The sequence below is a fragment of the Orcinus orca genome, chromosome 8 (assembly GCF_937001465.1).
Source record: "Orcinus orca chromosome 8, mOrcOrc1.1, whole genome shotgun sequence".
NCBI classification, from domain to species: Eukaryota; Metazoa; Chordata; class Mammalia; order Artiodactyla; family Delphinidae; genus Orcinus; species Orcinus orca.
This window is the reverse complement of record NC_064566.1, coordinates 13,791,990-13,806,284: the sequence shown is the minus strand read 5'-3', so window position 1 is coordinate 13,806,284 and position 14,295 is coordinate 13,791,990. Positions and strand designations below refer to the sequence as shown.

The 14,295-nt window shown below is 42.3% G+C and overlaps 1 protein-coding gene and 1 non-coding gene across 18 annotated transcripts in view; one reads left to right on the top strand and one right to left on the bottom strand.

Moving 5' to 3' along the window:
- The window catches only part of AMBRA1 (autophagy and beclin 1 regulator 1), a 174,935-nt gene that overhangs the window by 52,850 nt on the left and 107,790 nt on the right, over positions 1 to 14,295 (bottom strand). The gene's annotated exons all lie outside the window — the stretch shown is intronic.
- Positions 11,091 to 11,197, top strand: LOC117199023 (U6 spliceosomal RNA). The gene has a single exon (XR_004480210.1). It is a non-coding gene; the product is annotated as a U6 spliceosomal RNA (small nuclear RNA).

Below are 14,295 nucleotides of genomic sequence, written 5' to 3'. Positions count from 1 at the left end.
CCATACAAAACCTACACAGAGATGTTTATAGCAACTTTATTTGTAACTGCCAAACCTTAAAAGCAACCAAGATGTCCTTTAATAGGAGAATGGATAAGTAAACTGTGGTACATCCATACAATGGAATATTATTCAGTTCTAAAAAGAAATGAGCTATCAAGCCATGAAAAAACATGGAAGAAATTTAAGTATATATTATTAAGTGAAAGAAGCAAAAAGCTATATATTGTATGATTCTAAACTATATGTCATTCTGGAAAAGCCAAAACTGTGGACACAGTAAAGATCAGTGGTTGCCAGGTGTTTGGGGGGGAGAGAGGAATGTACAGGTGGAGCACAAGGAGACTTTTTTTGTCGCAGTGAAACTATTTTGTACAGTACTATAATGGTGGATCATGTCACCATATTTTTGGCAAAACCCCAGAATTTACAACACTAACAGTGAACCCTAATGTAAACTATGGACTTTGGGTGATAATGATGTTTCAAGGTTGGTTCATGGATTATAACAAATGTATCACTCTGGGGCAGGATGCTGATGGTGGGGGAGGCTATGGGTGTGTGGGGAGGGAGGAAGGTATATGGGAGCTGTCTGTACTTTCAACTTAATTTTTCTGTAAACCTAAGACTGCTCTAAAAAAAAGTCTATTAATTTAAAAAGAGAGAGAGAGAGAGAGCCCAAGACTCTCATTCATGTTCTAGGAAACGGTGGAAAGAGCGGCTGTCCATAAGCATACTGTTAGTCATAGCAGTTCACTTTCTACCTCACAACCACAGAGCTCTTCTTCTGGAGCCTCAGAGCAAAAGAGTAAATGAAGATTATTCTGACAAAAGACAAAATGAAAGGGAAAAGAAACTTGAATCCAGTGATCCTGGCCAACCATCAGAAAACAACCATGGAGGGCTTCCCTGGTGGCACAGCAGTTAAGAATCCGCCTACCAATACAGGACACGGGTTCGAGCCCTGGGCCAGGAAGATCCCACATGCCGCAGAGCAACTAAACCCGTGCACCACAACTACTGAGCCTGTGTTCTAGAGCCCGCGAGCCACAACTACTGAGCGCGTGTGCCACAACTACTGAAGCCTGTGTGCCTAGAGCCCGTGCTCCGCAACAAAGAGAAGCCAGCGCGATGAGAAGCCTGCGCACCACAACAAAGAGTAGCCTCCACTCATTGCAACTAGAGAAAGTCCGCGCATAGCAACGAAGACCCAATGCAGCCAAAAATAAATAAATAAATTTATATTAAACACAAAAAACCTTCTCTTCTTTAAAAAAAAAAAAGAAAAAAAAAAGAAAACAACCATGGCAAAAACCAAACTGCTAAGTCTCATTCTCTGAGTCCTGTGTTCAACTTGCAGGCTGGAAGCCTTGGGAATGTGTCTAGGGATAAAATTTTAATAGTCATGACAGTCACATGGTAGGTGAGCTCTACCAAGTCTGCATACATCTTTCTACCTCTGCTTCTCTCAGACTCTTCTCTCCTGTTCCTTGGAAAGGAGAATCAGGGACCCTTTTTTCCAAAACAGCTTTTTAGGCTCTCTCCAAGATCTGTTCTAGGAGCAGGGATATGAAGAGTATGATTCAACAGTACAGTGAAAATATGCAACAATAGGAATCATTAGCAAATCTATCAGAAAAGCTAATTCGGGAGGTTAAAGAAGGGCAAGTTACAAAGAAGGAAGCGATTAAATTATATCTCAGTCCTATAAAATTGCTGCATTTGAGGCGGCCTAATTCAGAACAGCCGTCTGACTGTGCTGCTGCTGGGAAGGCAGAATAAGAATGGGGCTGGGGGCGAAAACACGCATCAGCCGAGAAACACAGTTACTCTTCTGCTTGGTTGTGATATGAAGCCAAGAACCAGCTTGCTAATTGGTCAGCAGAACTGAAACTAGAAACCCCAGGGCAGATCCAACTGAAGAACTAAGCAACTTTTCAAAATTCTTCTTAGAGAGCCAGCCACAAAAGACCACATATTGTATGATTCCATTTACATGAAATGTCTAGAATAGGCAAAGCAACAGTCAAAAAGTAGATCAGAAATTGCCTAGGGCTGGCGTGGGCAGGGGAAGTGGAGGGGGGAGGGGGAAGTGACTGCTAATGGGCATGGGGTTTTTTACAAGGTGATAAAAATGTTCTGAAATACATAGATAGTGGCAATGATTGCACAACTCTGTGAATATACTAAACACCACTGAATTGTACACTTAAAATAGGTGAACTTATACAGTATGTGAACTACATCTCAATAATGCTATTATTAAAAAACAGTATTCAATATAACCTTTGTTCAATTTATGAAGTAAAATATGGCAATTCCACTTTTGGTAGCCCTTCATACTTCTTTAATAATTTAAGAGTATTGGTGAGCATCTTTTTGTTCCATATTTGTTTACTGGCTCATTTTATTTCTTTTACTGTGCACTGCTTACCCGCACCTTTTGTGTATTTTTAAGTTTTTTTGTTTTTTTTATAGATTGTCTGAGTTCTTTGTAAATAATAAATTGGTTTCTGTCCATGAAAAATAATTCTTAGAGCAATACAACACAGGATTATTTGGACATAAAAAGCATTCTTCATAAGTATATATTGAATGGCATCCTAGGAAGAATACTTATTCCTCTTTCCAGAAAGCTTTATTTAAATGCAGTCTTTAGGAACTTCCCTGGTGGATCAGTGGTTAAGAATCTGCCTGCCAATGCAGGCGACACGGGTTTGAGCCCTGGTCCAGGAAGATCCCACATGCCGCGGAGCAACTAAGCCTGTGCACCACAACTATTGAGCCCACGCACCTAGAGCCTCTGCTCTGCAACAAGAGAAGCCACCACAATGAGAAGCCTGTGCACCGCAACGAAGAGTAGCCCCCGCTCGCCACAACCAGAGAAAGCCCACACAGCAATGAAGACCCAATGCAGCCAAAAATAAATAAATAAATATTTTTAAAAAAAATGCAGTCTTTAAATCTGTTCCATGAAGGAGTATATAACTAAGCATGTTGTAACTCTCACTTTATCACCTTATCACCAATTTAAAAAGTCTCATCCAAGATCATAGTCAACTATTCTATAGCCTGGGGACCTGGAAAGAGTTCCTGGTGGCAAATAACAAGACTTCCTCCAAGGGTAGATGTTTCTCTTAGTTCTCATTTATGGTTTTGACATTGAGGAAAATGACCAAACTATATGTAGTTTGTTTAAAAATAACAGCTTTATTATGATATAATTCACATATCATATAATTTACCTAATTAAAGCATATAATTTAAGGGGTTTTAGTATATTTCACAATTGTGCAACCATTATCAAAATCAAATTTACAACAACCGTCACTACTACCTAATTTCAGGATATTTTCATCATTCCCTAGCTTCCAAAATACCTTACCCATTAGCAGCTACTCCCCTCCCCTCTGCCCCACTCCCTTCCCTTGCCCTAAGCAAGGGAAGAGATTAGTGAATCTATTTTCTGTCTGTATAATTTTGCCTCTCTTGGACATTTCATATGAATGGAATCATACAATAAGTGGCTGTTTGTGTCTGGCTTCTTTCATTTAGCATAATTTTTTCAAAGTTCATCCATGTTTTAGCATTTATCAGTACTTCATTCCTTTTTATGGTCGAATAATGTTCCACTGTATGTTTTTATAACTGAACCACAGGTTCACATGAGATTAAGATAATAGTTTTTATTTATAGAAAACACACTGCATGGAACCTAGCAATCATAAAAGTGTTGAGGGAAACAGATTTATGTCCTTCCAAAGGAAGGAAAAAGTAGGCTTTCAAAGATCAATTCTGGGGTCTTCCCTGGTGGCGCAGCGGTTAAGAATCCGCCAATGCAGGAGACACAGGTTTGAGCCCTGGTCCTGGAAGATTCCACATGCCGCGGAGCAACTAAGCCCATGTGCCACAACTACTGAGCCTGTGCTCTAGAGCCTGTGAGCCACAACTACTGAGCCCACATGCCACAACTACTGAAGCCCACACGAAGCCACCGCAATGAGAAGCCCGCCCGCTGCAACAAACAGCAGCCCCTGCTCACTGCAACTAGAAGAAAGCCCACGCGAAGCAATGAAAACTCAACGCAGCCAAAAATAAATTAAAAACAAAACAAAACAAAACAATTCTGAATATATCACCTATAGCTGAAGCGAGTCTTTGCTTTTTTCTGAGGCTAAAATAAAAGATAAGAGGAGTATTAGGGGACATCATTTTCTGTAAAAACACCAAAATAAAACCCCACTACTCTGTTCTCTGTATCTACATGTTTGGTTTGGTTTGGTTTGGTTTGTTCACTTATTTTTGTTTTATTTTTTATATTCCACACATGAGACTTATATAATGTTATAAACCAATGTTACCTCAATAAAAAATAAATTAAAACAAAAAAAGACTCCCCAAAATATCATATGGGTGACTATAATTATGACATAGGAAATATTCTCAGTAAGGTATGTGGTCTATCAGACTTAGGCTGTTTAATAACTGCTCTAACTGGTCAATGAAACAGATGTTGAGATCAACCATTATATGGTAAAGGTCCGAAATATATATATATACACACACACACACACACACACACACACACACACACATACATATAAAATTTTCCCCTCCCTCAGCTTCACTGTGCAGCTTGCAGGAACCTGCGCCCTCGGCAGTGAAAGTGTGGAGCCCTAACCACTGGACCACCAGAGAATTCCCAGGTCCGAAACATATTTAACATAAATTAAAGGGTAAGTATTTTGTAGATACAGATGTCATTGACTATATGTGTCCCTTTTTTTGGGGGGGCCGCACCCTGCAGCTTGTGGGGTTTTTAGCTCCCCAACCAGGGATCGAATCTGGGCCCTAGGCAGTGAGAGCACGGAGTCCTAACCACTGAACCGCCAGAGAATTCCTGACTATATGTGCTCTTAGCAGGAATTGGGTCCCTAAACCAACATAATTTTATTGTCCAGTAAACTCCTAAAGGCTCTATCCTGCTCATAAAAACAAGGGTAGCATTAGTCCACATACAAATCATGAACTTTAGGAGCAGACCCAAGAAAGATATTGTTGAGGTCAAAGGCATTAGATGAGGCCAACAAAATAATAAATTATATAGCCTGTGAACTCAACAAGGATATTAGTAAGGCCTGGAATACAGATACTGTGCAAGGAAGGGGAAAGAAACAGCTATGAAAGATTTCTACGCATCACAGTGTCGTCGAAATTTTTCTCAAAACAACAATTCAAACCAGGATTATGTGGCCATAGCAGAGTAAGCTTTGTAACAGGCCAAGAGGAGGAAGAGAAATTAACCTGATGGTCATTAGGGCCAGAGCAGTGGATAGAGTCTTCCTATCTGGAGTAAGTAGTACACAGAATCTGATATTAGCTTTTCTAAAAATTGTGGCAAAAAGCACATAACATAAAATTTACCATCTAAGCCATTTTTAAGTGTACAGTTAGTTACAGTTACAGTTCAGTAGTGTTAAGTATATTCACATTGTTGTGAAACAGAACTTTTTCATCTTACACTTACAAACCTGAAACTCTATACCCGTTAAACAACTTCCCTTTTCACTCTCCCCTCAGACCACAATTCTTTCTGTTTCTATGAATCTGACTACTTTAGATACCTCATATAAGTGGAAACACGTATGTAGTATTGGCATTCGTTTTTAATGTGTCTTAAAAGAGAGAATGCACAGTGCTTCCCTGGTGGTGCAGTGGTTAAGAATCTGCCTGCCAATGCAGGGGAGATGGGTTCGAGCCCTGGTCCGGGAAGATCCCACATGCCGCAGAGCAACTAAGCTCGTGTGCCACACTACTGAGCCTGAGCTCTAGAGCCCGCGCGCCACAATTACTGAAGCTCATATGCCACAACTACTGAAGCCCGTGCGCCTAGAGCCCGTGCTCCGCAACGAGAAGCCACCGCAATGAGAAGCCCGCGCACCGCAACGAAGAGTAGCCCCCACTCGCTGCAACTAGAGAAAGTCCGCACGCAGCAACGAAGACCCAACGCAGCCAAAAAAAAAAAAAAAAGTAAAATAAAATAAATAAATTTATATTAAAAAAAGAATGCACAACTAGATAGCGCACACATAAAGTCATTCACAGACATGGTGTGAAATCAGTCATATTCAAACCTACAGGTGGTCCTTAGGTCTGATGGGAGAATGTAACTTCTAGGCCTGGCATGGCCATTTCCCCTTAAAAAGCCATTCCAAAAAAAAAAGTCATTCAAAGAGGTCAAACAGAGCACAGGGCTCATGCCAATAGTCCTAGAAAGCTCCAGAAAGTCCAAAGGTGGTGGGGCTGCCACAAGACTACTTTGCTTCCCAATTCAGAGATCGTCAATGATTAAATCACGGTGCCTTGTTGGTACCAGTGTCAGCAGGAGTTCAGCAAAGCATCACCAGCCTAAAGCAAAGGAGTAAGCTGCTCTTCACTGGGTCCTCACTCCTTCCTCCTATCACATTAAAACCCAGGATTAATCTTGACTGTTGGCAGGGTGACTGGTACCTGCTAGCTCTCTGAAGTCAAGCTAAGATGCTCCTGCGTGGGTAGATGAAGACGCTGAGGCCTGTTTTCATCACCCATTCTGTAGACCTCCCCTTCTTCGATATGTATGTCCTAATGAAGCAATTATCTACACTTACACTAATGATGTAATTGGGAAAAGTAATTATGAAAGCAGAACATCCATTTTCAAAGAAATGAATATCATTACCTTTCTTCCACCCACAAACATTATTTAAGACAAACACAAATAAGCTCACAAGAACACATGCTACCGAAAGATATTTAGGAACAGCATTCCAAACCCCAATGTGTTCAGGAGAAACGGAGGAAAAAAAAGCCCAACAACCCCAAAACAAAAACAAAAAACCTTGCGTTGACTCCCACCAGGCAGGGATTTCCTCAAAGCCTCTACTTCTGACTGAAGACATGCAGGTGGATGAGAGTATTAAGAATTACTCTACCTCCACTTCCACATCCCCCACAACCTGGCATTTCCTATATTTAGGTCCTAGCAACCTCTGCTGCTGGAAGGACACTGGCTTAGGCAGGTCCCCGAGTGAAGCCAGGAAAGGAGTCCGGAAAGCTGTCATCATCTCACCGTTGCACAACGGGGCTGCTTACAGTGGGTGCCTGAGCAGCAGACGGATGGGCAGAGATGGGGTGGGGGGAGGCGGGGAAAAGTACTGAGGGAGATAAGAGGTGAGAGAGAAAGATAAAGAGAGCGACTGACCGACTCAAACACTGAACAGCTCTCACCAATCACCTGTCTTAGATTGCTGAGGCTCCTGCGGCTTTTATTGTTTGGTGGAAGCACAAGTGAGAAGAATTGGACCAGAGGGTCTTGGGCTTGTCAGCAGCAGGAGGGAAACGACCTTTACTGCTGCAAAGAGGATGCAAATTTCAAAAGCCTAAAATCTGCAATGAAGGGAAATGGAAATGTGCTGAACGTGGGTTTGACTGGCAGCTTTCCTCATCTGCCGATCACAGGGTAATAAACACTGGGAGATGGCAGAAATGAAGACAAATGCTTTCAGCAGCACCATTCCCCACCCGCCCCTCCTCTTACGCCCCCACTCAGCACATGACAAGAGAGTTAAAGCAAGAAAATAAATCAGCTTCTCAACCAACTCTTTTGTTAAAACTTTCCTTACAGGCCACCTACACGTGAATTATTGCTCTATGAGCCTACATTCTCATTAGGAGGCCCAGTTTGTAAAGGGTGAAAAGCTCCTGTCAAATCACACCTGTACATTTCGGGGTACGGCATTACTGGGCTGAGTCAGTTGGGGCCAGCATATAAGAAAGAGGCCACAGGCTGCTCCCAGAGGGGAAGGCACAGAGGCCCCAAGCCTCTGAGACTGGCTCACTCAGTTTAGAGGAGACTCGAGCTCCAAGGATAGCATGGTGTCACTTCACTGCAATCACTGCCACATTACTATTTACCCAGGGACAGAAAGGCTGAGTAAGCTCTGAGGGCCAACAAAGAAGCCCCTTGGGCTTGGAGGGCAAAGGTGAAGTTAGATCAAAAAGTGGATACAGAATACAATACTCAGTCTTGACTGCCGACTTCACATTCACTTTGGAGTGAAGGAAACATCTATAAGGTCGAGGATCATATGGGTTTCCTGCAAGTTAGTGCAAGGGAAATATTGCATATTTTAGGACTTGCGACACTGAGATAAAGCATCCAGCTGACTTAGTTTTTGTAAAGGGACTAGGGTTTTTTGAGTAAGGTCAAAAGGTTAGTAATTCCTAATCCATGTGGCGGCAGCTGCTTAAAGGAAGATGGTTGAGCATTTTGTAAAAACTACATCCTGATTATGCTAACAGTGAGCCTGACAAAAATCTTAGTAACTAGATCCTTTAAGATACTCAAAAAGACATTCTGTCCTACTGGCCCAGCCTGGCTGTTTTTTTCCAGATCAGAGGTGGAAAAAAGATTCTAGACCTTTGTTCTAAAGTGCAGGCACCAACTGGTGGAAAGTCTGGAGCAAAAATAAGTGGGAGAGACCTTGGTAAATGGGCCTGTTTCAAACCACAAACTGCTCGGAAACGTGAGTAGTCCCCAGAGCCAGGCATGTGCTCTGGGATCCTGGGAGAACAACACTTGTCACATAAAGATAGCTAATTTGAAATAGTTTCTAATTAAAATCCACTGTTCAGACATTAATATCAGGCACAAAGTGGAAAAGCATTATTAACAAGCCCCATATTGAGATACTGCTTAGAAGGATGCACCTAGAAGCTAGACAACAATCTGGATAAAATCTAAATAAAATCTCACCTCCTTCTGGAAGCTTTTCAGAATTAGGGAGAAATCTCTCCCCACACAGCATTAGCCATTTTCATAACACAAAACATTTGTCATCTTGTAGGTTACCTGTATATAAAGTCTGCAATGAGTTCAAGTGTTTATATCTCTGTGTACACTTAGCCATCAATTTTCAGTTGATACTGCCTGGTCTCTTTCTTCTTTAAGATAGTGAACTCCTTGAGAGAAGGGGGTCAACTTTTCACTTAAATTTTAAATATTGTACAGTCGCAGAACTTAGAATTTTGCCATTCATACAGTTACAAAGCGTGAGGAGCACCAATGGGAGCTGCAAGGAAGGTCACTGCTAGCCTTATGAACTGTCCTTCCACAAGTGAGAAGACATGCCCTAGACAGTCCTTACTATCTATATCTATTATAGGGACAGGCTGAATTATAAAGAACCAAATCATATGTTAATTTTCAGTCCAGTATATACATCCAGGAATGGGACTAAGCAATTACAGTTTGCAAAAAGAGCATGTCTTTAATTATAAATAAACTGAAACATCCATCGAGAAAAAAACAGCTTAACAAACTATGGTCAATTATACTATGGAACACCATTCAGCCATCCAAGAGAATAAAGTAGATCTATATGTACCGACACAGAAAGATGTCCTTGATATATTGTTCTGTATGATCCCATCTCTATAAAAAAACAAAATGAAGAAAAAAATAGGTATATAAATATATATGTGTGTGATGAGGCATAGAGAAAAATTTGGAAAGATATACTCCAAAGATGGTGAACTCCTTGAGAGAAAGGGGTCAACTTTATACTTAAATTTTAAATACTGTACAGTCGCAGGACTTAGAATTCCCTTTGGGGAATGGGACTGAGGATAAGAGTGGTGAGGAGAGACTTAAGCATTTTACAGTACATATTTTGATATTAGCTGAATTACAATGGACCTGTTTGGTTTTGGGGTTTGTTTTTTTTTGCGGTATGCGGGCCTCTCACTGTCGTGGGCTCTCCCGTCACGGAGCACAGGCTCCGGACGCACAGGCTCAGCGGCCATGGCTCACGGGTCCAGCCGCTCCGCGGCATGTGGGATCCTCCGGGACCGGGGCATGAACCCGCGTCCCCTACATCAGCAGGCGGACTCCCAACCACTGCGCCACCAGGGAAGCCCAGTTTTTGGGTTTTTTAAAACAAGATTTAAAAGGGAAAACAGGAAGAGTGAGAAGTTACCTTTATAATGATCTATGGAAAACTTGTACGTTTTACCATTTAATATCCCCTATATTCAACATATACATTTATTTGTTCTATGAAGCTAACTAGTTGAAGGACTTGAGAAAAACTCCTTGATCCTGGGTTTGCAATAAAATTCAAAAACCTCAAGTTTTCCATTTTTACCAAGTGACAGTCAGAATGATACTCTGAGATGCCCTTCATACATCTAAGAAGAGGGTTATGTCTTTGGTAACCAATAAATCTGTGCTATTTGACTAAAAAGGAGTCAGAACAATTTCTCCTCTGGGTGAATATCTTACAAAAAATGCTACAGATGTACACAAGGACATATGTCAAGGAAGTTCAAGGCATGTTGTTATAGTAAAAATCTAGAAAGTTTCATGTTCTTCAATAGGGAATAATGTATATAAATGAATACTAGGCAACAATTAAAAGGAACAAACCAAATCAATCAAACTGTGTCATTGTGGATTGATGAAAAACATAATATTGAATTATAAAAGCTGTAAAAATGATACATATGGTATGATACCATTTATAAAAATACAACTCTTAAAACACAAAGCAGGGCTTCCCTGGTGGCGCAGTAGTTAAGAATACACCTGCTAATGCAGGAGACACAGGTTCGAGCCCTGGTCCGGGAAGATCCCACATGCCGCGGACCAACTAAGCCCATGCGCCACAGCTACTGAGCCTGTGCTCTAGAGACCGCGAGCCACGAGTATTGCAGCCCGTGTGCCTAGAGCCCATGCTCCAAAACAAAGAGAAGTTTCCGCAATGAGAAGCCTGCACACTGCAACAAAGAGTAGCCCCTGCTCGCCGCAACTAGAGAAAGCCCGCGCCCAGCAATGAAGACCCAACGCAGCCAAAAATATAAATAAATTAAAAAAAACAAACACAAAGCAATGATATTTTACTAACATATTAAGTTATAAAAGAGGGACTGCAATTATATAAACCAAATTCATGATAGAGGCTGCCTCTAGGTAGAACGGGAAATATAATTATGGAAGTCAAAGGGAACTTCAACTTTATCTAAAAAGATTTTATTTTTAAGAATTGAGGGGGGTGCTCGCTTTGGCGGCACATATACTAAAATTGGAACAATGCAGAGAAGATTAGCATGGCCCCTGCGCAAGGATGACACGCAAATTCGTGAAGTGTTCCATATTAAAAAAAAAAAAGAACTGAGGGGGGAAATTCCCTGGAGGCCCAGTGGTTAGGGCTCCCCGCTTGCACTGCAGGGGGCATGGGTTCGATCCCTGGTTGGGGGAACTAAGATCCTGCATGCTGCGTGGCAGCCAGAAAAAAAAAAAAAGAATTGAGGCAAGCAGGGCAAACTGTTAACAACTATTAAATCTTGGTGTGGCGGCACAGATGCTTGTTATATATGTGTGTGCCTGTATGTATGTATTTATACTTCTTTATATTAAAAACATTTCTCACTATTGAAGGGAGGGAGAAAGGGGATAGGAAGGAAGTAAACAAGCAAGAAGCTGGGGACACAAGGTAAAGACCTTTATTTTAAATGCTTCCCCACAATCTCAAGCCTTGTCCAACAAAGAACGGGTGAGGCAGTAATTGGCTAAAGTGAAATACTCTGGGATGTGGAGTCCCACTAAATTCCAAAGGTGGGCAGAGATGGCCATATTCCGTTTACTTGGAATTCTTGACATGAAAGATTTCTCCCACAGAAACATATCCTGTGTCTCACTGAATCAAGTTTATACCATGTAAAGCCTGAGCTACTGCACTGGTGAAACCATCCAGCAGGCAGCTATGAATGGCATATGGTCACACAAACTTTGTACCCAACAAAAGCGGAGGCTCTAAGGCCATAGGCTTCCTGCGTTCACACTAGGAACAGTCTGTCTGCACAGATGAAATGTACAAACAGATGCCCAGCCCTAAGCTTTTCTCTTAGATGCCACCTTAAAACATCTTACCAGGGCTTCCCTGGTGGCACAGTGGTTGAGAGTCCGCCTACCAATGCAGGGGACACGGGTTCATGCCCCGGTCCGGGAAGATCCCACATGCTGCGGAGTGGCTGGGCCCATGAGCCATGGCCGCTGAGCCTGCACGTCCAGAGCCTGTGCTCCGCAACGGGAGAGGCCACAGCAGTGAGAGGCCTGCGTACCACAAAAAAAAAAAAAAAAAAAAAAAAAACTTACCTTGAAGAAACCTAAGATTTATTTTTAATGTCAGGTTAGATAAATTTCTGAGACAGGCCTGTGGCAAAATTCTAGTTTTTGAAAGGGATATTTCACAAGGGAAAGCAAAGGAGTTTAAGATATGTTTTAGTCTCTTCCTTTCTGCCAGAGCTGCTGAGATAAACTCCTAAGGAAACACTGGGCCTGCTATCACTCTTCAGGGATGCCTGAAAGCCAGTGAGCATGATGGTACCCTTACCTTTTAAAGACGAACTCTGTCCGTAGTCATCATAAAGAATGCATGACAACATGCAAACTTCTCTATAGGCCACTTAGGGTGTGAGTAAGTAACATCATGAAAGAATCTTGCAGTTATCACTAAGCTATGGGCCCTTGTCCTTTACAAAACCATCTATCTATCTTCCTCTCCACTCTCCTCACTCCAATCCATCTTTTTTTTTTTTTTTTTTTTTTTTTTTGCGGTACGCGGGCCTCTCACTGTTGTGGCCTCTCCCATTGCCGAGCACAGGCTCCGGACGCGCAGGCTCAGAGGCCATGGCTCACGGGCCCAGCCGCTTCGCGGCATGTGGGATCTTCCCGGACCGAGGCACGAACCCGTGTCCCCTGCATCGGCAGGCGGACTCTCAACCACTGTGCCACCAGGGAAGCCCTAAAAGCAGAGTTTTGATTGTGTCACTCATCTGCTCAAAAATCTCTAATGGCTCCTCGTTGCCTAAACTGAGCTTGGTTCCTTGGTTTGTTATTCAAGGCCCTCAACAATCTGTCTGCCATCTACATTTCTGTGCTTATCTCTTACTGCTCATTAGTCATGTGTTTCTGGAAATATGTTTTAAATATATCTCCACTTTTATACTTTGCTTCATACTGTTCCTACTATCTAGACTCTTTCCTCTCTCTCCTAACAAATGTTTCCTAAAATTCCCCCAACCCCCGTCCCTGATCAAGGACTCTCCCAATCCCTTTTTCCAAGAAGTCTACTGATCTCATTAACCTGACATGATCCTCTCTTTGGAAGCCCCATAGCATTTTGATTCTCTCTCTTATTCTGTCATATTCCTTCTGCTCTATCTCCTACCCTCCTGTCCAGGCAGGACTCTGCCATTATTCAGTCCACTTAAGACAAGTACAAAATTCAGTCCACCAGAGGTCCAACTGAAAATCTGTAAGCCAAGTATACTTGCTCTGTTCCTGCTCAACACTTTCCCTGGACCTGAATCCCCACACTCTATTATAAATAGGTTCCCTGTTTGTTTTTTGGCCACATCATGCGGCTTGCAGGATCTTAGTTCCCTGACCAGGGGATTGAACCCGGGCCCCCAGCAGTGAAAGAGTCGAGACCTAACCACTGGACTACCAGGGAATTCCCATAAATAGGTTCTTTTGACAGGAAGACAACACATGATTTTCTCATCTTTGTATGAAATATCTTGATGCTCTGCCACAGAAGGTGTGCGATAACTCTGTATTAAGCACAGAAACAAAGGTTTCTTTGACTATGTGTAGACTCTTACTACTATATTGTTAGCGGAGTACGGACTATCTTAAATCCCTGTGAGAGACTTAAGTACCTCTCAGTCCTTGTGCCCTAGAAATAGCACTTTGCACAAACCACACAGTTGCAACTCAGTTTGTTGCCTTGGAGCCAGAGTACCTTTGGCTTTGAGAAATATCCATTCAACCAGCAGAAGGACACCTCCAGAATTCCTAAAACCACTTTTGTTTGATTTCTGAACTCTAGGAAAGTACCCAACCTCTGGAAATCTACAAAATACAGTACTCAGGGCACTAAGAAATTGATGGTTACATGCAGGAGAAACACTCTAGGAATTTACTTCCTTCTTAACTGCAGCCAAAGCAAAGCAGGGGTGGCCAGGTTTTCCACTGCAAGCTGGTTTAAGGTTAAAAAGTTTCTGCCTTTGGCCTCTGGAGGATCTGAGCTGGGAGCACGGTGTCCCCTTTGTCTGCCTCTGCAAGGCTCTTGCCTTGAGGCCAACAGGATTACCACAGCCATTTCATGCTCTGAAAAGTCAGAAAAGGCGAGATGGGGAGCTTTTCACTCAAGGAAATGCCTAGTAGCCAGAGATAGTTCTGTTTCTGTTGAA